Source organism: Parasteatoda tepidariorum, chromosome 7, assembly GCF_982258835.1.
Source record: "Parasteatoda tepidariorum strain Cologne lab strain chromosome 7, Ptep-v5.0, whole genome shotgun sequence".
Classification (NCBI taxonomy): Eukaryota; Metazoa; Arthropoda; class Arachnida; order Araneae; family Theridiidae; genus Parasteatoda; species Parasteatoda tepidariorum.
Window position 1 is genome coordinate 39,584,296 of NC_141761.1, and position 25,912 is coordinate 39,610,207.

A 25,912-nucleotide genomic window follows, 5' to 3' on the forward strand; every position below is an offset into this window, starting at 1 on the left:
AACAATATAAGGGATAACAATATATTTTTACCATTAATTACTTTTGCGCATTTTGACTACTTTCGATTGTCTGCTTGTCAGTTTTTTTTTAAAAAAATTTAATAATAATTAAATAATAATAGGAAATCAAATAAATTAACTAAATTTTTCTATAACATATAGATGAATGGTTAAGAGGTAACATTATGAAATCATTTTTACTTTTTTTTTTGCAGTGCGTCGAACCCAAGGTATGTAGTAAATAGTATAATTGTTCAGGAATATTACTTAAACTTCGTATAATATTTATTTTAATTTTTCGAAAATATTATTTTTTATAATTTTATATGTGAATGAAAGAAAAAAAATTATAATTTATCATTAACAACTTTTAAGTTTTAATTTATATACACTCATGGACAAAAAAATTAGCGCACCAAGAAATAATTGCGGGATCGTAACGAAACTTGCAATGAAGGTACATGTCGGGGAGATATGCAAATGATTAGGAAAGCAGCGTGATTGCGCAATACGTATAGCCGGTAGAGGGCGTTGAACGTCGCCCTCTGTGGAGTGTAAAACAGGTAACCAAAGCTTATTTGAGTGTGCCAAATCGTTTACAAAGGAAGAGCTGAGGTAGACATGTCATTACGCCGTGTTCGAAGACAATATGAGCAGTTGTCGCAGTTTGAGAGGGGGAGAATCGTCGGGATGATGGAAGCTGATTGGTCAACTAGGCGAGTAGCTCGTCAATTAGGCCACTCGGACTGTGTTGGTAGGAGGTGTTGGGACCAGTGGATCCGAGAGATGTCATGTACACGAAGACCAGGCTCAGGACGCCCTCGACAGACCAGTCGTTGAGGAGACCGCCACATCATAAGAAATGCACGCGTACAGCCAAGTGCTTCATCGGCCGTCATCCAGGCACAGGTACTACCTTAACTAGGGGCCCCTGTGTCTTCTCGAACCATACGAAGGCGCCTGTCTGAAGGACAGTTGGTATCGCGGCGCTCATTATGTGTGCTGTCCATGACACCAGCCCATCGACGCCTCCGTTTAGAGTTTTGCCGTGCACAAGGAAACTGGACTGCAGCGGAATGGAACCAGGTCGTCTTTAGCCACGAATCCAGATTCAATCTCAGTAGTGATGACAATCGTGTTCGTGTGTGGAGACCCCGTGGTGAACGCCTCTATCCTGCCTTTGCAGTACAACGACACATCGCCCCCGCAGCTGGTGTGATGGTATGGGTGCCATTGCCTACAATGCACGATCACCCCATGTATTGTTCCGTGGCAATATGACAACCCAGCGGTATGTCCATGAAATCCTGCAACCACATGTGTTGCCACTCATGCAACAGCTCCCAGGAGCCATTTTTCAACAAGACAATGCTCGGCCTCATACGACAAGGGTTTCGCAAGACTGTCTCCGTACTGTTACTATCCTTCCTTGACCTGTCCGATCCCCAGATTTGTCTCCAATCGAGCATATCTGGGATCATTTGGGACGGCGAGTTGGGCATCCCACGAGTTTGAACGAACTAGTTGCAGCAAATATGGAGCAAAATGTCTCAAGACATCATACAGAACTTGTATGCCTCAATGCCCGATCTTATCGAAAATCCTACAAACCAGACATTTTAGCACTTATGTTTCAAAAATACTACCAATTAAAGATATTGAATGCTATAATATTTAAACAGTTTTCGAAATTCTTATTCTATTCCGTCTTTAGAAAGTGTTAAGTTTCTTTAAATACTTTAAGAATTGTCTTTATACGAAGGTAAATGTAACATATATGACAAAAACATCGAGAATTAGATAAAGAAAATAAAAATGAGATAAATTAACTATTTTCCTCTGATATCAATCGCAGAAATAATTATGATCATTTTGCTTTTATACATTTAGCGATGTTTTTTAATATGATTTACTTATAAACTTATATTTTGTTTAGCTAATGGTTCGTATATTTTCTGTTTTTTTTTGTGTTTTTATTATTCACATATTACAGTATCTCTCACTAATTAAATTTCACCTAAAAATGCAATGATTTACCTAGAAATTTTGTAAAAAGCATGCTACATCCTGATTTAGGATAATCAATTGCATCCTAAATTTTATTATAGAAACATACATAAGACAAATATGGTAAAAAGTACTTTAACTCGTATAATATTGTACATTAAAAAAATCTTAATCTCTTCTTTTAATCTAACTACATAATGGATTTAGAAACCAGGATAAATGCTTGTATATCAATTACAATATAATATTAAATTTAGTAACTCTGGTACATTAAAAAAATAACTTTAACTAAAGTATTTTTCTTTACAAAAAACAAATTTAATTTTATGATATTGCAATAACACTTTTTAAAAATATTTTTCAGTTGATAAGGCTGATGGTAAGAATAGTTAGATATATCATTATGAAAATTCAAATAATAATTTAAAATAATATACAATTATACAATTGTTCACAAATTTACATTTGATTTAACGAAACATAAATGAAATTATCGGGAATGCTAATTTTATGTTCTTATGATTTCTTGCTTCAAAATTAAGTGACTACTTTGAAATGGATATTTTTTGTAAATTTTTAATGAGCATTTATGCCTTCATAAAATATGCCTTTCTATAAATAAGAAATTATTTTATTTCAGATCTATTATCAGCAGTAGGTAATATATTTTTTATATTTTAAAAGTCATAAATCAATATGATAAACCTATAAATTGAAAAAAAAACATTTCAAGAAATATTAAAACACAAAAACCTCTAAATTTAAAACTGAAAGCTCTTCATTAGTGTTTGAAATCCAGACGTTAGTTGGAAAATTTTATATAAGAATTTAAAAGGCACAAAGTTCTTCATAAAATTATTTTATCCATTCTGAAAAGAAAGTTCAAATAAAAAAATAAGTTTTTTCAATGTATTTCAATGTTTTTAAAAATAACTATGAATAATAAAAAAAAAACAAATCTATCATTAACTTTAGTAGTTTAATTTCGTAAATATACGTAGTTTTTTATAATAACGTAGTATACGAAGATATACGTAGTTTTTTTTTAGGAAAAAAACATAAAAAGAAGTCTAAAATGTCATTTTTCAGATATTATTTTTGGACAAAATATTTAAAACAATTAAGTTACGTAACGTATATTTTTTTTCATTTGCAGGAAATGCCGTCAATGGTAAGTTCATAGTTATAGTTATAATGGCATATATATATATATATATATATACACATTAAGCGCGATTATCCATGATTATTTACTTGAATTTGAATTTTAAATTAAGCAGCGTGAATCATTGAAATATTATTAATTACCGTTTGTTTTTTGTTTCAGGTGTTGGCCAAACTGGTAAGAAAATTTGTTTAACTATCTCTAATTAAATTATACGTTTATAAACAAGCATTAAGTATTCTTGCTATTTACGAATACAATTTATTTTCCCGTAAGAAAGCTATAACTACATTTCATTTAATATATTCAGATAATTAAGTAATGCGAATATTTCTCAATTTGCTTAAATTATCTCTAAAATATAAAGAGGTTTCAGCTTAACAAATTTTAATTATATATTCTCAGAAAAACAATAATTTTTAAAACGGGCAGTGTTTAAGAAATATTTATTAGAAAGAAAAACTGGAATTTTAAAAAAACTTGCTTCCCTGAGCTTTGGTACTAATTAATTTATAAAATTTTGAAGTAAACTGAATAATAATAAAAATGTTTTATAATAAAATTTTTGATTTTGTGCATTATTAATTACAGTGCATTATTAATTTGACTGTAATTTTCTATACAATGTAACTTTAATATCTTTAATTAGCGTTAATAAATATAGTATTGGTTTGTATATTTAACATATATACATCTGCTCTAATAGTGAAATGGTTTCGCTCTTTCAGTAATTCATACATCTGTGGTGTAACTACCACTACGAAAATTAAACATCAATTCACTGGTATATAAGACATGCTAACTTGATTTAATCACGAGGCATCTACTTTGATTTATCATACTACTTACTACCTCAAGGAAATACCCCAAGGACTCTCATCACACGGTGAAGGGGTAAAGGGCCGTTCCGGCCTCAGGCATCCCGAACCACCTAATAGACTAGACTCAATCACAGGGTACCTTGTGATAGATGAAGGTTGGCATGATCGATAACTCCGCCCCCACATTGGTAACCTCCAGACGTGATTTGAACACGCCCACTTCACAAAAATCTTGACAGTAACGCGTACTTCGTTGGATGATCCACATTGATCAGTTGACTTGCTACTTGTGACTGCGACATAATCAACCTCCTCACGCTGTTGCTACTCTGTCTCGCCTCGATTAAACGCAACGTCTGCCTGCATACACTCGACTGCTAATGGAAACACTGGAGCGACTACGACTGTGAAGTTAATACATCTCTCACATTCAGCACTCAAAAAACTGGTGACCTTAAAACCAGCTCTCCCGGTCTTTCCCAAGTACAGCAACTAGTGGTATCAGTACATCGAATTCTATCCCAGATAAAATTCTGGTGGGGGAGTATTGTGGCGTAACTACCACTACGAATATTAAACATCAATTCACCGGTATATAAGACATGCTAATTTTATTCAATCACGAGGTACCTTTTGATAGATGAAGGTTGGCATGATCGGTAACTCCGCCCCCACACATCTAAAATTAATGACTTTTTATCACCATATTATTTACATCTTTCTTCTGATTACTTATCTTAAAAAAATTTAAAAATATGCATTTTAATTATTAAATTTTGCAATAATCCCTGATTATGTAGCTGTTTACAATTTGTATCTATTAAAAATACAGTTCAAAAGTACGTGACATTCAGTGCTTGAATTCATTTTCTAATTAATATTTAACTTCTATGTTTCAGTTCAAAATGGTGTAGCACGTAAGTGATTTTAACTGATGAAATAAATACATTTTTTTTAAAAATCAAAAATTTACTGTTATTTGTCACACATTTTTCAACGTTTTTTTAAACACTCAGTAGAATATGAAATATTAGTGCCGATTTTCTAGAGCGATATATGTTATATTTCTTATTTTTCTTCCTTTTTATTTTGTTAGTCACTAATGCATGTTTTTAGTAAGGCAGATACACATATTTTTTTAAATATATTTTATGAATTAAATTGTGTTTTAAAATATTGGTCGAAACAATTACTACTTGCGACAGTTTTACATAGTTATTTCTTTCACGTGAAATCACATAAATGTACATTAATCCATTTTTTCCTGGGAAAAACCTTTGAACGAAATGATTGAATTAAAACTGGCTATAATTTCATAATAAATTATAGTGAGAAAACTGAACTTTTAAATTTTCTGATAAAAAAACACTTGATGAAATGAATATAATAAATTTAAATTGAATGTCACAAAAATTAATTATTTTGATTTTTAAAAAAAATTACGCAATCTGCTATTCAATAGCTTGAGAGGTTTACTTTTTTGTCTTATTGTGAACCCACTCATATAGCATAAGATCTTTTTCTGTTATTAGTACACGTCTTATTGGTCACAAGCAACTGATGACCGAGTTCTCCCACCTTGACAGTTTTCTTCATAAATAACGTTTACACATAGCAGTGATTACAATCGCATTTAAATGTCTCAATGAATTTTCGTTTTGTTCGTTACTTGCTGTGTATTAAATAACTGTTTTGTCACAAACATCTAGTATTTCTAGTATTTTAAATAAAGGAAACAACGATGAAAATTATTTAAACACTACTAAAATTATTTTTAGTATTACATAGATCATTAACAAAGTTTGCCTCCATCTAGGTGTTAATATGCCAGTATATCTAGCTAGGAAAAAACAACAATTCTTTTCTGTAAAAAATAAAAATAATTTTTAATTAAACAAAAATAGGGAAAAAAATTAATATTATTATACTGCTAATTGATTAATTCGGTACTCATGCTTGCTTGATTTCCAAATGATTGATAACATAGAGTTAAAATTTTTAATAGTAAAGAATCTTGTATTCCTGTACAGTATTTAAATGCTTCATAAGTAGCGACTACATCAATAAAATAATTTCCAAAGGCACAAAATCTGTTATATAGTCCCTTCTAACTCTTAAAAAAGTATTTGTATCTTAACTTTTGATTGGAAACAGGAAAAAACTTCGAATTTTCGTAGTTTGTGTTCGTGAAGAATTTTCTCAGAAATTTATGAAAAATTTGTATTTCTTTATATTTATTAAAAATGTGTTTCTTAATAAGAAAATATTATTATTTTTAAAAAAAATGTTTTTTTTCTTCATATAGCTGTTGTTAATGGAGGTAACTCTATATAAGTATATTTTATGTTGATGAAAATATTACAGTTATTGAACGTACAATACATTTATATAAATAATTTTGTGGCATGTAATTTATTACTTAGCGTCAGATACTATATATATTTACTTTTATTTATTTAATAAAAAGAATTGTTTAAAAAAAAACAATTCTAATACTAATTTTTTTTATTTTATAAGATAATGTTTCAATATGAATTATAGTCTGTGTGTGTAAGAGAGGAATACATAGTGATGATTTGATCTGAGGAGATCAATGTTGCCAGCAAGCTAAATTTTGATAAAAAGCTTTGTTATCGCTTTTAATAAATAATGCATACTTCAGTTCCAAGGTTAAAAATATCAATTTGAATTGTATAATTGTATTAAATATATTTGGGTACTAGAGTTTAATTCTCCAACAAAATATTAAAATGACATCAATGTGACGAAATTTTGTTTATTATGCTTTCAAACACCGTCGACTTTTAGTTAAAGAGGAAATTATTATTCGAACCTGTATGTCCAACTCATTGCAGTTTCTCTATTTTAATGATATCCTGATGTAATATGAGCCACTTTCTAATATCTTCTTTGTGAGTATGACAAACTCAGAAATTATGATACATGTTTTTAATTAGAGTTAATTTTATTGATACAGATAACCAATAATTCCTCCTCTAATACCTAAAGATCCTATACCACATTACGTCTTCAAATTGAGACTTCATATTTATCCACTATTTCTCCAAATTTTTTTAAAGATATAATTGACGTTTTTTTCTGAATAATTGAGTACTCTGAATACCTTTACTGTCTACTGCTATGCAATTGCAAATAATAGAAATAAACAAAAAATAAAAGCAACAAATATTAAAAAAGTTTATATTTGAAATTTTTTGCAATGATTTGGTTTAAATATTAACAAAATTTTAAAACATAGAAACATGCTATGGTAATTCTAGATTTCATAAATTTCACAGTTGCGTTTTGAAAATTTAAAATTTCACCGAAAAAATTTCTGTAAAGCTTCTGAAAATTCTTATTAACTGTTTATTCGTGTTTTAATTTTTTTAGTCGCTAATGGAATCGACAGTAAGTTTTTATACATTTTATACAGTTTTTATCATTTTTTTACATATCTCTTCGTAATTGAAAATATTTTGAAACTAATAGACTATTACAGATTTGGAATCAATGATATTCAAGAATTTTTACTCTTACCTTATCAATTTGTATTGTGTAAATAAAATATTTTGTCCATTCAATTTTTAGCACTTGGATGTGGAAGTAAGTAATACTCCTTCGCATTTAATTTAAAACTGCATTTTTGAACATTCTTCATAAGGAAATTTATGATTAAGTGGAAATCTATACCAATTAAAAATATAGAGTAAGTTATTTGTCAATGAAAATGTAAAAATCTTAATAAAATCAAGAACTTAAAATTGTTTTGATTTTAAAAATTGAAGCCATAAAAAAGGCCATGAAAATTGCCTGGAAAAAAATTGCAATATTTTATTACTCTAATTTTTACATTAAAAAAATCTGAATTTCATGGTCCACAGTAATTGTAGCACAAATGTTAAAGACAACAATATTTGGGTAAAAATTCGTATTTTTAGTATGAAGTGAAAATCGTTATAATATCAAAGCGCATGCTAAGTATGGCAATAACTTGCCATAAGGAAAGTAAAACAAAGACAAAGTGAGGACATTGCAAAAAAAGAAAGGAAAAAAAAGAGCATTTCCTTAACATTTGATCTAATTATCGGATCTTCATTGCCTTAGTGCTCCTGACACTACTTTACTTTACTTATGATTTCATCTCCTTCGATTTTTTAAGCATTCTATCTTTTACTAATAGATTTGATTACACTTTTAATACCTCTACGCCAAGTTATGTTTGATTTTCCACTATTTTATTCAAGTTGGGGAGTATAATCAACAGCCAGTATCACTTTAATTTATATTTAATTTATCAATGCATAGCCAACAATCCCCACCTTTTTATTTTATGTTTTTTGACTGGCTTCTGTTTTTAACGCAACCTTTATTTTTTTTCGACTTTCACGCACTAGGACTCAGTTTCAATGATATGTGTGAAAATCCTTAAATATGCTAATTAATTAAAGCAGATTGAATTTTAGTAAAAAAACTTGCGCATGAACGGACTTTTTTGAACAAAAATTCCTTTAATCCGACGAATTTGCTTTTATTACCCTAAAAAAATCTTTTTTTTAAAAAAATATTAATTACTCTTCATTATTTAATTTTTTAATCGTTGGAAATATTTTAAATTGTAAGGTACATAGTTCATTTCTCAGACTTAAACTGAAAAAAAGACAAATTCAAAAATTTGAAGCTAATAGCTCGAGTTCTTTTTAAAAATGCAAAATGAAATTGCATCTTCTTTTAGATTGCTAATTACAAAAAAAGTGAAATTCTCACTTAAGATCCAACATTTTTACCCGTCTCCAGTCCAAATATTTCGAACCATATCTTTCAGATTGCGGCTAACTCTATATTCTGCGTTTTAAAAAAAGTATGGTCTAAACTTCCATAACTTGGTAAAATTTACTTTTTTTTTTGGCTCTACGGGAGCACCAGAAAAAATCTGTCATTTTTACCTATGCGCTTTTGTAATGTTTTGGTAAAATGACCAATAAAATATAATATGGTGTTATAATGTGGGATAATATTTGGTAAATTTGATAATTTTATGTCATGTCATCGAAGTAAATTCTGGTTTTATTAAACAAAATTATTATGTTTTATTTTTATTTAAGTCATTATCATTCAGTAAAGTAATTTTAAAGGAACTTTCTTCTCCATGTAAAAGTCAATAATCCGTATTCGTCGAAATGAAGCATGTTTTTGAAGAAAAACTATGATTTTGCAGAAAAACTATTTTTTATCTTATTTCCTGTTTTAAAATGTCATCTGCACTAAATAATGGAATACTCTGTTAAGGGTGAGTTTAATAATGCTAAACTGCTGTAGATTATAAGTTCTATTAATCTAACTTTCCACTTATTAACAAAATAACTTTCGATTTTATAAATTAAACTATCGTTTGCACTATTTAATTAGAATATTTATCATTAGGGTCTTGAATCATTAAAACTGAGTCCTGGTAAAAGATCATGAGATTAAATGATATTAACTGCTAAATATTTTAACACTGTGCATGTAGAAAGTCTAATTGGACTTTCTAAATGCACAGTGTTAAAATATTTAGCAGATTTATTGAAAATTAACATATTTATTGAGAATAATTCACTTTCGGTCTAACCAGTCAAAAAGAAAATTAAATATATTCAACTTGTTTAATGGCCAATATATCCGAACTATTTATATATTATTTGAATTATGCGATTTGAAATATGTCATGTTATCTACCATTTAAAAGCTGCCACCATTTTTTAATAATTATTGCGTGTTTTAATGAGTGAATCGTAAAACATAAACATATGCAGCTTTGATATTTCTTAAGAATTGTTGTCAAATTAAAAAGCAGACCAATGATGGCATGCAACCTATTTTCTAAAATCCATCCTCGTGAGGATTTTGAAATGCAAGTGGAGGAATTATCCAGTTGCAAAGTACAACTTGGTTCACCAATTCTCTCTGAAAATTGCAGTAAATGGTATTCTATAATATTTTGGAAATCGGCAGATCTTTTAAAGGCTGGGGATAAAGTTACATTAAGTTTACTACCGTAGCCGATTCCTTCTAACACTATTAATGATACTGCATCTCACTGTCTAATGGAGAAGATTTCTTTCTGACCCCCCCCCACAAAATATATTTATATATGCGAATTATATGTTCGCATTCTGCTGGCAATAATGAAATTAAGAAATTGGAAATTTCGAATCTCTTTTCAATAAAATTCTCTGAAACTTAATTTTTGAGTTTCAAACACATATCTTAATAAGATAGCATGAACCGAATATATATTTACTTAATCATTTAGCTTAATTTTAAATAAAAATCAAGTTTTCCATAAAATAAAATCATTTCTAAAGGGATTAATATATTAAATTTCTTTCTAACGCGCTAAGGAACTAAGTTTTCTGAAAAATGGAAACCACGTATTTTATTTTTTTCTTCTAATTAATCCCATTGTATAAAATTGTTGGTTCACTGATTATATAGAATTATTTTCTGGTTAAAAAGTATTAAAAAAAATGTTTGGAAACTAATACATTATTTTCTTTTGAAAAGTTAAAGAAATTGCTAATGGTGAGTACACTTACGTTACTTGTATTCTAATATTTATACTTATGTAAGCATCGAATCTCTCTTTATAAATGCAAATTAGCCTAGTATTCGAACTGCATAATTTTATACATTACATGCAAAATAATTTTTTAAAAATATGTCTTATAAATATTTAATTTGGCTTATTGAGTATTTTTTCAATATAAGTCAAATCTATACCATTATATCATATTATAGATTAAGTTGTTTAAAAACAAACTCATGTTCCCCACGAAGACAATGTGAAGCATTTGTCTTCTTTAAGCATTTTGCTTACAGCTGGTACAAGAAGCGAAATAGAATGATCCTTTAGTATGCTAAATAACGTACGCAAAATGTTAAAAAAAACTCTTGAGATGGCTCATTTTTATTTCACAGTACCTTTGTAGTTTGATAAAATAAAAAAAACTTTTTTAACACGTTGAATGCCATGGTGGTAACCGGTGACTGGCACTGAGTTCATTCGCGGCACCTCGGGGGTCACCGGTGACCAGCGAAGCCAAGATCATAAGAAACACTTATTCGAGTCAATTTTTAATATATTTAATATTATTATCGTTACTAAAATGGTTTGAAGAAATTAATGTAATATAGAACACACAAAAATAGTTTTATTTATTTACACAGAGATGCCAACTTGCTCCAGACAGTGAATAAATATTTTCAAGTGGTAGTCTATTAATTTTGATTCTTGGTTTAATAATTTCAATTTAGTAGATTTTTATCCACCACTAATTCTAAACAATTCGCTGGCTTATATAATTCAACACTTTTTTCAGATATGTCATGCTAAACCTTTTAAAAAACCAGCAGAATCTGTCAAATTTGTAAATTTATTTTGTAGTTATTTACCGTTTGGCCAGACGGGAAAGCCATATAAAATTAACGTGACATTAAGTGAGGTCTCACTTAACTCTTTGAGGGATTGAGGCTTTGAGAAAGAGATTTTTTTTAAGAAATAAAACATCTCAATTGACAAAATTAGTTTAGCTTCGCTCTAGTAGGACAATTTATTTAAATGAATTATTACACTATTTTATTTACTGTTTGTTAGTGATTAAAACAGAGTTAAGAGGCGTTATTTTTAGGAAAGAAGTCATGAATAATTTTTCTCAATGAAAATAATATTTCGCATTAATGTAAAGCTTAAAATTTCTTAATGTATTTAATAATAATGCAAAAATAAATGCCTCGGTTAATTATTGATGTTAGAAGAGCCTAATGCATAAGAAACCTAATTGTTTTTTGTATTCAAATTATAGAGGCTGCCCAAGCACGTAAGTATTTTCAAATATAAATTTAAAAAATTTCTTTTAAATAAATGCATATAGAACTATGTGAATTAAAAAATAAATAGAACAAAAAGTACGACAATGAAACAATAACAATAGGTCTTTCATTTTCAATAGAAGTAAAATAAATTAAAACAGTATTTAATAAGGAATTTAAAAATTTTATGAATTAAATGAATGCTATCATAGAAGTTGTAATTCATATGAATGAAATATCTATACTCAAATGAGTTTAACATAGTAAGAGAAATCAAGAAAATCTTGTAAAGATATTTTGTAAACACATAAAATCACTTCGTACGGGAGTCGTAATTAGTGAAAACTTAAGCAATTTTATCTATGCATTGAATGATCTCTAATTAAACATTGCTGGGAAATACTATGTTGCTTACTGAAATAAATTATTAAAATCATTTGACTCTCATCGGTAGCTTTATGGAAGAGCACTGAAATTTTTATTTTTTAAAATAAATTAAATGATAAAAAATATCTTTAATAAAAAACAACACAATTACAGATCGTTAGAAAAGTTACGAAAGTTATTCGAATTGCTTGATATTTCAGTTCAAAATAAAAAAAAATGAATAAAATTCAATAAAATTAAAAAAAATATATAATTAGTAATTTTCTTAAAAGGAGAAAGTATGACTCCGACACATAGGAGGCTGTGGAGATACTAAACAAAAATTTAAATTCTTGAAAAAAGATCGTCATAAAATTAATTTTGAGACATATATTTAAAAAGGAATTTGTAAAAAATGTGTAAATGTGTAAAAAATAAGTTTCACAATCAATACTTCCACTTTCAGTTGAAACCGGTAAGTAGAATGATACAGTTATACTTAATTTCTGCCCTGTTTTCGAGTAAACACTTAGTAAAAATTTTCAACAAATCAAAGATTAATATTTAAAATGCTAATTTTAAACTTCGGAACTTACCTACTTTAGAGGACCATATAATTCACAGTACCACTGAGTATATGTATTTTTTTGAAGCCAGTGATCTTAATTAATTGTAGAAATGGGAAATGGTGATAATTTAGTAAATTAATGGGTGTGTGGTAATAGGTTCGAAATATACTAATATAGATAGTTAAGGTAATAGAATTTTTACTGCCTCCCGCAATGGATAAGTATTAAAATTTCCTCTGAATCTATTCTACTTTCCTCGACAAGTTTTTAATGTTTTGTTTTTTGTTTAAATCTCTAACTTTAATTAATTAACAAAAAAAGAAAGAACTTTTTTCCATCATGGGCGAATCCTGGAGCTTTTTGTTATATTAAATCAGTTGAAAAAAAACTAGCAGTGAAATTCTCTGATCTACTCTGGTTTTTAAACAAATATGGGTTAAAATGTAATTTCAATTAAAAGCCCTTGATTATTGTTGTGCGAAAGATCATTTTAAGTAATTCGCAAAAAATCTTATTCTATTGCCTATGCTATTAGCGATACAGGCTTTTACGAGTAAATTGTACAGAAAAATTGTCTTTTGCGATAAATATTTTCTATTGCAACATTTTGATAAATATGAAGAATTTTTCCCATAAATACATTGCTTTATTTATTTAACATGTTGTAATTCGTAATATGTATCACAGTGAAAATTTTATTATATATACATACTTTATATATAACGTACTTTTTTCTTTGAACCTTACATTATACCACAAAGAAATAAGAGTCTGTTATAAGTCTTTAAAATAGCATGATTGCTTCAAAACTGGATTATTTAAAAAACATCCATGGCCTTCATGTTTAGGTTACACTGTAAAAAAATTTCGGATCAAATTAAGGATAAAAAAAATGACTCCTTGAGGTCAGTATCAGTAAAATCCATTCTACTATACCACATTTTACCGTATTTATTTAATTACAGTGATTCAGGGATTTTTCAGCAAATATTACTGTAAAAAATATGGTATATTCGATTTTAAGTTCCATTAAGCATTACTGTAGAAATAGATTTTAAGGAAAAATAAATTTATTAATTAAGTAGAATAATTTTATCCTGAATTTTTGCAATGTCGATAATGTAAATTAGGGAAAAATCATCGTTTTTAATACATTTCGTTTTTGAGTTCAATTTCCTGGTTCTTTATGATTATGACTCTGAAAACGTCACTTTCTTGGTTTTTCCACTAAGGTCTTCAATTAATAAAGATAAAATAATTGAATTTTTTACTTCAGTATTATTTTTAACCCTTCCCGGAGGCTTTACGTTTCTTACATTAAGAAAAGCAAGTTTTGTTGTGATTCATTTCACACCAATAGGGATTTACTGTATTTAACATCTCTTGGCGTGATGATATTGCTCGTGGCCAACTCAAGCTAGTCAAAATTTGAGTAACTATAACTATCAAGTAATTTTCTGTGGTACACATTCCTTTCAAGGGATCTTAAGACACTTATATCCACAGTATTGGTTGCTGTTTGTATTGGTGTAGTTTTAATTATAACCAAATATATTAATAAAATACTTTATACACACTTTAGTATACTTGTTACGGATTGTATAACTCCTATATTTGCTATAATACATATTACTTATAATAATTAGGCATTCATATCAATAATATAGCGAATAATAGCCCCGAAGCTAATACGCATCTTTGTTCCATTAACTTATATTTTTGGTCATATTTTTTTATTTTAATTTAGCAACATTAATTAATCATCATTGTCGTCAATAATAGTGTGGCAATTTTTCATGGGTTTTTTAAAGGAATAAGTGGCTTTCCTTCCACCATTTATTTTGCCTTTGAATGAGTATCTATTTCCTTTTTGAATTTTAACTATCTTTGATTTTAAGTTATAAAAAGGTATTATATAAATATATAAATTTTTATACATAAATTTTAAAATATTAATTTGGTGACGTAGTCCGCGAAAATTCAAACGTTAATGTTTTTCATTAAATGTATACTTTAAAGCGAATAAAAACTAATTGAATATTAAAATACATGTAATAAAAGTTTTTTAAGAAATAGTGCTATAAGCTATCGAATATCCCTGATGACTGCTAGCAAATATGATGATGATGACTTTAAAATATTTAAAAAATTGCACCGTGGTTAGTTAAATTTAAAACAATGGTTAACGCTTAACCTATCAGAAAATTTTATATCGTTTTACGCTTATCCAGCATCTTGAAACAGTTGCCGTCGAATGGTCTAATATTGACACTGATTCTCGTACTTCGAACTATCTGTCTGCCAAATTTTATCGCTTTCGGTCCAATGACTTAGGAGTTAGGAGTCTACAAAGGACACAGACTGACATTCATTTATTTGTGCCATTGAAATAATATTAGTTTATGTTAATAAGTATAGTGAAAATGAAAAACTGATACGTGAAACAAAAATTCGTCAGATCTTAACTCACGCAAGAAGTAATAAATAAATAAAATAATATTAATAATAATATCAACTGGTCTGATGTTATATATTTATTAATAAACCATTTCTTCACCAACTTCATACCATCATTATGAAAAACTTCTATCTCCGGTGCCGGCTTAAAGCCTAACCGTTGGGTCTAAAAAGTACGCAGCAAAACATTTCGGAATACGAATGGGTCAAATTTAAATAAATCAATTTTCGCATTGCTCCCTTTTTTCTGTAAAATTTTATACTTTAATTATTTTAGTGTGAAAATTACAGTGAATCGTAACATGTACCGGTAAGAATGGATTTTACAGTAAAAAAGACTGGTCCTTAATTGTCGGTACTTTTTACCACGACTTGATCAGGAATTTTTTCGAGTGTTATGACTGCTGTTATGCAATAATGCTGATCACATTAGCATCATTATGTCGTTGGTCATGAAATTGTAGAGCATTAACCTTCATGATTCCCCTAAGCCCACGTTGAGCTGTTGTGAGTTTGAGTTAGTTTAATAACAATATTTATTCATGTAACTGCAATATATTGGCAAATAAATAATGCAAGTTGGTTTTTTATCTCGACAGGTGGTAAGTAATGGTTACGTCTCATATACATTCCGGATCGAAAAAAAAACTATTTATTGTCCAATATTTATTATATTTAACTCTAAGCAACTTTCTCTTGTTAAGTTTTTGTGCGTTTATTCCTGTTTAAAATATCTACTTAAACCTAATAAAAATCCTTTCATGCTCAAAAAAAGATAACCTTACATTAAATCACGTATTTAGTTAGAAAAGTTTTAGCTTAATAAAGTAGTGTAATTTTTTTTACATAAAAATATGATTTTTACTATAACAAAAAAAATAAATTAATTTAATTATTAAACTCATTGATAGATTGATTGACTCGTAAACAATAATATAAATTGCCTCATGATCAACCTTCATATGTATATTAAGTATCGTGATCAAAAATAAAAAAAAGCATGCTCGTGGGAGAATTATCTATTCGGAGAAAAAAAACACTGCATTCAAAATCTGAGACATCACGGTAATGGAAGACAGGAATAACAAGCAATAATGCAGGTCTGATTGCAGGAGAAAACAGAAAGGATATGAAAGACGACCGTTAGAATTACCTACAAATTTCATGCACAGAATTTTGATATTATTTGCATTCGGCTTTCCTTGACTGATTTTGATAGTGTCTTTGTTTTCACCTTGGTGAAATATTTCCTTGTGACATCTAATGTGTGTGTTCTTTTCATTCGTTAAAAAGCTCCCTAAAAATACATATTAGAGGCAGAAACCCTACATTTAAATATGAAGAAACATATTTTTTTTAAATGAAACACATATAACATCAACACTAGCTGTTTTATGTTGTTACAAGTAACTTAAGTAGTTGTTGCTACATATTTAACCTCATTTGATTCAATTTGCCTCAGAAAAAGTACCTCATTTGTCTAGATAACAAAAATCAAAAGTTCATCAACAGAATGACAGAAATATTGTTTATGATCAAAAACTCACATGTTTAAATAATTACAAATCAAAGTAGTATTTTTTGTATGTTCTAAACCCTTGACAACTTTTAAACTATTTTCCTCATTGACTCATCTCGTTGAAATATTTCTATTTATTTAGATATTATAGGTGGTGGTAAGTACTCGACACTTTTTACATGAAAGGAATATGCTCTAGTAATTAGTATAAGCAAAGTTTTTTGAGTTCAACTAATTAACTTTACTATGGAAATTACTTTCTTACAGTTGCTAATATTGGTACAAGTATGTATTTATTTTCACATTTATCTTATTTGGATAGGTTTAAAATCCCTGTTAAACATAAATGTAAGCAAAATACATGGAAAATGTTGTATAAAAAAGCACAAAAATAAAAATAAACACGAGGGATTAAAAAAGGTATCGAACACTAAAGATTTAAAAAATAGTAACTAACCGATGTTTTCTCTGAGAATGCTCTATATATGTAAACAGAATGCAAAGGCATATCTAACACAAAAACTCCATTGATATTATAAAAATTTGGTGGAATTGCCGCCAAATATTACTATTTTGCTGAATGAAGTGATATTTTGCGCAACCATACATATATACAACTTATTATAACAACATGTTATTCTTAGAAACATATATTTTAATATTTTTGAAATGTCATTTAGCATTCAACATACATAATTAAAATAATAATTATAATAAGTTGTGTATATTTGATTTTAGTGTGAAAACCTCATATAAAGGAAGTAAAAACAACGTAAAAAACAAAAATAAAATCAAATAAAAAGTTCCTCTATTCAAAGGCTAAAAGCTTGGAAAATTTTATATATTCGTCTATAAGTAGTTTCCAAGCATGGAAATTTATAAACGGTTAATTTTTTTTTCCAAAGGCGATAAAAAAGAAAACAATATTTAATTTTCGGCCAGAAATCGGCTGAAAAAATGCCTATTCTCTAGATACTTATATTTTTCTATTAACTATTACTAAACAAACTAAATACACTAAATACATATGACTTTCTAGTCCTCCAATTTATAATCCCATCTTTCCGAAATTTTTCTATCCCTCTAATTCGAGGGAAAAGAATCCAAATAAGTAATATATGTATATATACATGATACATAACTAATACATACTATCTTTCACTTTTTTTACTATAAATTAGTATTTTAACTATTAAAATAGTTATAAAAATATTTAGCCACACCCACCCATTTAAAATATTAAATAATCTTGCTTATACTTGCACAACCTTCATATTTCGAGTATAAAATTTCATACTCATAAAATTTCATACTTCATAAAATTTCATACTTCATAAAATGTTTATTAAAAATCATTTTTTACTACATAATTTATATGTAAATATTCAAGCAAAATCAGTTCAACTTCTTACAGAACATAAAAGTACATATTAAAAATGGATTTTTAAAATTTTTTTCACAGCTGCAGTAAAAGGAGGTGAGAAATAAGTTTTGTTTTATTTACGAATATTTTGACGATATTTTATTCACATTTAAAGAAATTGATTGTATTTTAGATTATGTTTACATTGATAAATAAACCAGATTACAACACAAAATATCTGTAAATAAAAAAATAAGTTTAATTGAACTTGAATCTTTAGTTATTGGTTATATTGTTTCAAGCAAATATCACTTTCAAGCTAAGATAATAATTCACAAGCTTAGTAATTTTGAGAACCTAGAATTTTGTGATAACTGAATAAATTAATTTTAAAAAAGTTTAAAGTTGAAATACAAAAATGTTAACATTCGTTTTTTTATTATTATATTATTAATAATTTAAAATTAAATAATTATGAACTCTGGAAAAAAATTTGACTAAATCTTACCTTAATGACTAATTATATTTACATAAAAAACTATTATTTAATTAATAATTTATTACTAAAAAATAGCCAATATTAATTCAAGATATATAATTTATCGCATTTAGTTCATAAAGTTCTTATAATTCATAAAATAAATATAATAATTTTAATATTATTTACAGTTGCTGACACACTTGGCCGTAAGTATATTTTTGCATTATAAAATCTTGAAGCTATGATATTTTGGTACTATGATTTTTCATTCAAAAAGTAAATTTTTCTTCTTCTGAATAGTTCATAATTTATATAGATATATACGTAAAAAAATACTTATTTCTTCCAAAGAATTTCCTAACGTAATCTAAGAACAATAAATGAAATGTAATTTAAAATAAAGAAAAATTGCGTTTATTATTTAGTCGACAGTAAAACTTTCTGTAATAGCATATCATAACGTGTAAATAGCTCGATGGAATTTTTTCACCTTTATAGTCACTCAAATGATGCTTTATTCTAAAACAATACTTAAAAAATTAAAAAAAGGTTTTTTTTTATTTTTAAATTTATTGTTCTGGCTACGAAGTTTGTTTGTATTGGTATATAAATGCAACTAATAATAATATTATGAAGCATGGGAAATTATCATTTATGATTTTTTTTTGAATAACAATAAATTTGACATCAAAATATTTAAAAATAACATAACATGATATTGAATTTTCATTTCTATTAAGCAACATGATTTCTTGTTAATTTTGCAATATTTATTTTCAATGCTTTATAAAATTTGCTATACAGTCTCGCAGAAATTCTGAGAGCATGACAAATATGTCGTATCTAGAAAAATATCTTGTGGGTTACCTGAAGAAGTTTCATTAAAATATATATTTCAAAGGTACATAGTTGAAAGTCTTGTGGCCTTGCGGAATTTTGTTTTTAATGTAAATTTGCAAATTTTTCTTCTTTTTGTTTTCTACTTACAACTGTAAGCCTCATGCTATACTTTGTGGTGCATGAGGAGTATTAAGTCGTTTAAATAACATAAAAAATAAAAAGATACATAGTTTGTAGCCAGATAGAGTTTTTCAGATTTCCCTTAGCATATAAACACATTTGATAGTAAGTTGTACTTTCATAAATAAAAAAAATATAAAATGATATATAGATGGCATGTTCAGGAGCAATCAAATCTTTTTAAATAATTGTGTTTACTGTAGCAAGAGTATGGTTTTAACAATGTTCATTAATTATAACTTTCACACTGGTTGTTTTAAATACAAATTGTGTTATGCTTGCATGAAAATTAAAAATAACAATTTTATTAATAAGTAAAAAAAAACTAAATTTATTTTATTCCAATAGAGTTTTAAATGCTGAAAATTATAACTTCTTTAATTAGTTAAATTTTATTAACAAAATATAGAACTGATTATATTTAAATTAAAAATGTATGCTTCTTTGATGGGAATAACATACATTTCTTCTGTAGAATGTTTTATTAGTTGATTAAATAAACAACAGAGTTTTTTATTTTTTTTAATACTAAATACAGTTTTTAAAAAAATTATTTGGTTTTAATATGCCTCTTCTATATTATAAAATAAATTGCGAAACATTACAGAAATATACTTGTGTTTAAATGATAATATAAATGTAGTAAAAAGCTAAGCTAATTAAAATGCAATTGTAAGTAAATTTAACTTTTCACAATTGCGATGGCTTAAATTTTTTTCAAATTTCGATAACTTACTCTTGTACATAACATTAATCTATTTGCATTTATTGGTTGACAAAATCATATTAAATTAAATTTATAAACCTAAGAATTAAAAAGAAAATTATATGATTCATTACCACATTAAAAATAAAAATAAAATAGTATATGGATAATCCGTAGTGGTTAGTAACTATGAAAAAGTCATAATTTCATATAATTAAGGTTGCAATCATTAGTTTTTTTGGAAATGCATAGGGTGAAGTGATCATGATAAGAAAGAAATATTTCGGAAACAAATATTTCTTATAGTCAGATTTTCAGCAGTTTCTTCTTTTCTATGTGTTGTTGTTAAATCTTCTTGTTAATTGTACATTATTTCCTAGATGTCGTGGATGGCGGTAAGTTTTGAGTCTATATTCAATTACAAAATTTCCTAATTTAAAATAAAAACTGAAACTTTTAATCTAGCAAGTCTTTTTATGATGATAAGCTAGTTAGTTAAAAGAAGAAAAAAAATTGTTATTTCATTCAGTTTTTTTATGATGATTAATTTTTTTCGTATTTTTCTTTAATATTTTTTACGCCATCAGAAATTAGTTTGACTGTTAAATAACATTTCTTGAAAATAACTTCACATTCGTATTATGCTTTAATTTATTTAAAATCTGCTTGCAAATTTAAACAAATAACTAAAATTATAGTTGAACTCCAATTTGTTATGGTTAAAATAATTAATCTCTATCTTATTTCTGAGAGTTCTAAATTTATATTCTAATATTCGATTAAATAAAAATTAACAATCCTTTCATAGTTGAGGCAATATTTTTCAATGTTTTATTGTGAAAACTTCTTCTTCTTCCGCAGAGGACACTATCAATAGGTAGCAAATTTTTCTCAGACCTGACCTACGTACACAAGCATAAATATATTTGAATACCTCTAGCTGTAAAAATCACATAACTCTTTAAAAAATTTATAAAAATAGTTATCTTTCTTAAAGGAATATTAATTAAAAAGAATATGAATGTAAAATATGGATGAAAAAAGCACATTTAGATATGCTAACAGCCATTGAAAAAGAAACACAACTCTAAAAATTTATAATCATTAATTATTTTAGACGTTTAACTATTATGAAAACAATAATCTTTCTTAACACTTACGAAATCTACTTTGTAACAAGATCAAATCCATCCCCACAACTGTTTATCAAAAATCGCATTGTATTCTTCTCATATTTACATGTTCTTTGGATTCTATGCCTCAAGGCCAATGTTGAAATATTTCTTTTCGCGCTAAATATATCATCTTTATTAACATAATAATGCTTTATGATAACAAATTTGTCAATTATTATATTTAAAAAAATCCAATTAAAAATACTAGAAAAAAATACATTTCACAAAACAAGGTACTCTCGTTTAATATGGATTTACGAAATAACGAAATTTTAATTTTTGAGCGGATGAATTTATATTAATGTTTGCCTCATATTTATAATTTTTCGTAAAAAAAGTTACGGAAAATTAGTAACTTAATGTTTAATTTATTTAGGTTAATTTCCTGCTACATTGCGAAATAAAACTGATACTCAAATTGCTTTAACATTTTATTTTATATTTCAGTTGGAAATGGCTTATTAAGTAAAGTATTTTTGTATATTCTGAAACTTAATATAAAACTTCGGTTAAAAATACAATAACGTTATTCATTTAAAAAAAATAATTAAGTTTAGTTAGCTTTTAATTAGAAATACTCGGGAGTCGAGTTACACCAGATGCGAGTTTAGTCAAATTCGACTTGCTTTTTTTTATAATTAAATCAATAAAATTCTAACATATTCTTACTAAATTCTATCACGTCCTTCTATCACATCTTCCTATCATATTCATTAAAATTCTATTATATTCTTACTAAATTATTTTTATTAAATTAATTACTTTTGAAAACATTCAAAAAATATAATAATTTTCTTAAAAACCTAAAATTTTAAAAATTTAAGTTTCTTTTGTTCTTAAAATGAAACATTAAATGCAAAAACAGTGATTCGAGTTTATATTTTAGTGCCTTCAAACAATTGTTTTTATTATATGATGATTATTTTTTAAAATAATAATCGCAATGATTATTTCATGTAGCTGTAATGATTATTTCATGTATTTTTTGTTCAAGTAGCTGTAATAATAAGCTGTTAGAAATTTAATGGTTCAATTTCAAACAATGGCTAACGCTTAACCAATCAGCAAATTCCATTCCGTTTCTCGCTTATCCCGCTCGAAGGGTTCGTCGTAAAATGTTCTAATAACAATAGTGACCTTCCTCGTGCTTTGAACTATCTGTATGATAAGTTCCATAGCTTTCTGGATGGTTTATGAGTCTATAAAGTACATCCACATCCACCGACAGGCATTTGTTTATGTAGAAAAAGATTATGGTTGTTCTGAAGTTTGCGAATAAGGTAAGATTGTTGTGGTTGTTTTCTCCACGTACTTGTATATTCCTGAAGTAGTTGATAATATCGAATATTTACTTTGCGTTACTTTATGAATATTTGACATCTGAATTGTTTAATTAAGGTGCCGCCTTATAGCTTAACTTCTCTCTCAAGTATACCTGTTTAGAGGAAGTATAGGGAATTTTGAAACACTTTCAAACCTCTCTTTTTTTATTTTTCAGATGTAGTTGATGGGCGTAAGTAGATGGGCTTAATATTTATTTTTACTTCTCTTATCATAAAAATAGTAATCCAGAACATGAAAAAAATCCAATGCATATTTAAATGTAGCCGTATACTAGATTATTTTTTTAAAGACTTGTCTATATATTATGTGTATTTTACTTTAATAAAATAAAAAAAAAAATTATTTTTGATTAGTAGAAAAAATAATTATTTTTCATTTCTCGAAGTCAGGGAGGGAGATCTGTTGAAAAGGACTAATTACGCCAACATGTTTGTAATAATTATTGTAATAAGCTACAATGTGGGGTTTTAAACTAATTGATAGCTAACCAATTGTTATTAAAAAGTTATAATTAAAAGTGCAGAGCACTTCTGGCAATGTTGAAACATATCATAAAAAAATTATTAAAACATCATTTTATCTAAATTTTTTTATTACTTTTTGTTTAATCTTAACTCCATGTAATCACAAATAAGCTAAAGAACTTTTGAGTTGATAGAAACAAAACTTGAAATTAATTTATATTTTTTAATTTCATAAGGATCCCATTATAGATCTTTGATATTCTGAATTCGATGCATCAAATTTAAAACGGTGATTTTGGCAAATAAGTTTACATGAGTTGAAAATTTTCTGATTTATTTAAACATATTTGTAATTAAGCATTTGCTCTAATTCAATGCTTATGTTTTGTAACTTTCTTGAAAATTTTCTATCTTAAAGAAGTTCGAAAAATTCATAAAGATTTTTAAAAAAAAATCATGTATACATACATATTTCTCTTCACTTTGAATTGGAACATACAACGTCTATAACAGCTTTCCATCTCACGCTATTTGGGGTCAGATACTTGCCATTCCTCCAATTCACTTATAATTGTGCGGTGCTAATTGTTTTTAGGTCTTCCCCTTCCTCTATTGTCCCTTGAGCGTACCAATCAAATTTTTTGTTTTACTTTAAATTTCTTATATATATATATATATATATATATATATATATATATATATATATATATATATATATATATATATATATATATATATATATATATCCATAATATATAGTTGCTAAGCATTTTACGTTAACGTGTGCATATTTTGTATTTATATAAATCTATTTCGCTTCATAAAATTTTTCCTTGAATAAAATAATGGCTTTTTCTTTTAGTTGCCGGTATTGTCAGAGGTTTTGGAAAATAAATTAAGGTAAAAAATGTTTGTTTGTTTTTTAATTGTCTTCATTTTATAATGTATATAACGATATTTTTCTTAATTTAATTTTTATGTCCAAAAACAGAAAAAGTTTATAAAATTATATAAATATATATTGTGCTAAAGCCATGCACAAATTTCAAATCAATAATAATAATTGTTTTTGCTAAGCAAATTGAGGAAACAGAATTGACTTTTTAATAGTAAAACTTTACACATAGAGTTTGAAATAGTTTTAAGAACTGGTAATTTTTTTCTTAAAATAATTAGAAATGCTTACAACTGATTCACAAATTATTGTTTGAGAGAATTCGTAAAGTGTATGTATCGTCTTTTTTTTTTTATCAAAATCCATTTTTTTTTTTTGCTTATTTATTTGTTCGTTTTTTTATTTCCGACTTTAATTTTGAAATCATTTACCACAATCATAAGGATCAAGTTATTTAAGGAGTTCTATGTTGGAATTTCAATTTTTTTTAAATTTTTCTTCGTTTAATCTTTGTTATTTTTCAGTTTTGATATTTTAATCTTTGGTATTTTCTATTTTTGTCATTTGTATCTAAGTATTTCCATCTTCTATTTAAATTTACTTACTTAATTTTACTTACTCACTTAATTTACTTACTTTAATTTTTGAAATTACCTACTTTTTGTTATAAAGGTGAAGATATTTCAAATGTTTTAAATGTGCGCGCTTTTGACGTCATCAACATTAAATGTCATAATCAAAGTTTATAAATCTAAGTTTATACATAAATCAACGTTATTAGAAATGTATTAAAACGCATATCATATTTATAACAATGCATATTATCTTATTTTAGGCATAAGCAGATTGCAGGGAACTGGACCTACACAAGATGGCTTGTGACAAAAGATAAAACAAAATGTTAAATTAAATTGCATGGAAATAAAGTTTTCTAATTGAATGTTTGCATTTCATTCTTTTTAAATTTTCTGATGGTCTGTTACTCTAGTTTTAACTGAAATAAATATAACTTATATAAGAAAACACATGGTGAAAAAACTCTGGAAAAACATGTATGTTAATGAGATTTCTGGTAAAATAAAAACATAATTCTGGTATTAAAGAACGAAATATGCGGTATTTAATCCATTCAAATGGTAATTTTCCCGTTTGCATTGTAGCGGTATACCCGATTTTCTGCATTTTCAAAATTTTAGTTTTCATTACCACAAATTTAATAATATTTACAAAGCGTGAAATCAAATTTAACCAAATGAATGTTTCTTATTTCATGTTAAAAGATAGATACCTTGATAAAATTACTAAATTTATCAAATTTTATCATCTATATATAAAGACCAAATGAAAGTCCGTATGCTGGGGAGAGTGTTCTTTATAGACCACTAAACCATCAAAGCGAAATCAATGAAATTTGGCATACAGAATTTGAAGCACAGGAAGTAATTGTCTTTATTGAACAAGGATGAGCAAAAAATGAAAAAAGAATTTTCCGATTAGTTAAGTGTTAGCCTTTATTTTATATTTAACTATAGACGACTTCATTTTCTCATATTTTAAAGATAACGTCTACGATTTTTGCTAGCTTATAGCTCTATCTGATCAAGAAAAAGAATTTATTCCTCGTATTTAAGTATTTTATATTCGCTGTGTCTGATAAATTCAACTAACAACATTAGCGACAACAACGTGGTAGCACACGCGGTCTACGT

General features: G+C 27.0%; 1 long non-coding RNA gene across 6 annotated transcripts in view; it reads left to right on the forward strand.

Annotated features, from left to right (window-relative positions):
• Nucleotides 1-25,143, forward strand: part of LOC122273214 (uncharacterized) — a 33,876-nt gene extending 8,733 nt beyond the window's left edge. The window contains exons 8-23 of one of the 6 annotated variants that reach the window (XR_015435461.1): nucleotides 216-2,665; nucleotides 3,164-3,178; nucleotides 3,335-3,349; nucleotides 4,893-4,910; nucleotides 6,299-7,599; nucleotides 10,540-10,557; nucleotides 11,838-11,852; nucleotides 12,677-16,912; nucleotides 17,023-17,040; nucleotides 18,218-18,232; nucleotides 18,788-18,805; nucleotides 20,706-20,720; nucleotides 21,948-21,965; nucleotides 22,999-23,013; nucleotides 24,171-24,208; nucleotides 25,039-25,143. This is a non-coding gene — a long non-coding RNA (uncharacterized LOC122273214). Of the gene's footprint in view, nucleotides 1-215; nucleotides 2,666-3,163; nucleotides 3,179-3,334; nucleotides 3,350-4,892; nucleotides 4,911-6,298; nucleotides 11,853-12,676; nucleotides 16,913-17,022; nucleotides 17,041-18,217; nucleotides 18,233-18,787; nucleotides 18,806-20,705; nucleotides 20,721-21,947; nucleotides 21,966-22,998; nucleotides 23,014-24,170; nucleotides 24,209-25,038 lie in introns of all 6 variants that reach the window. The other 5 variants (XR_015435459.1, XR_015435462.1, XR_015435463.1 and 2 more) reach the window with 5 other exon arrangements.
• The last annotated feature ends 769 nt before the right edge of the window (nucleotides 25,144-25,912 follow it).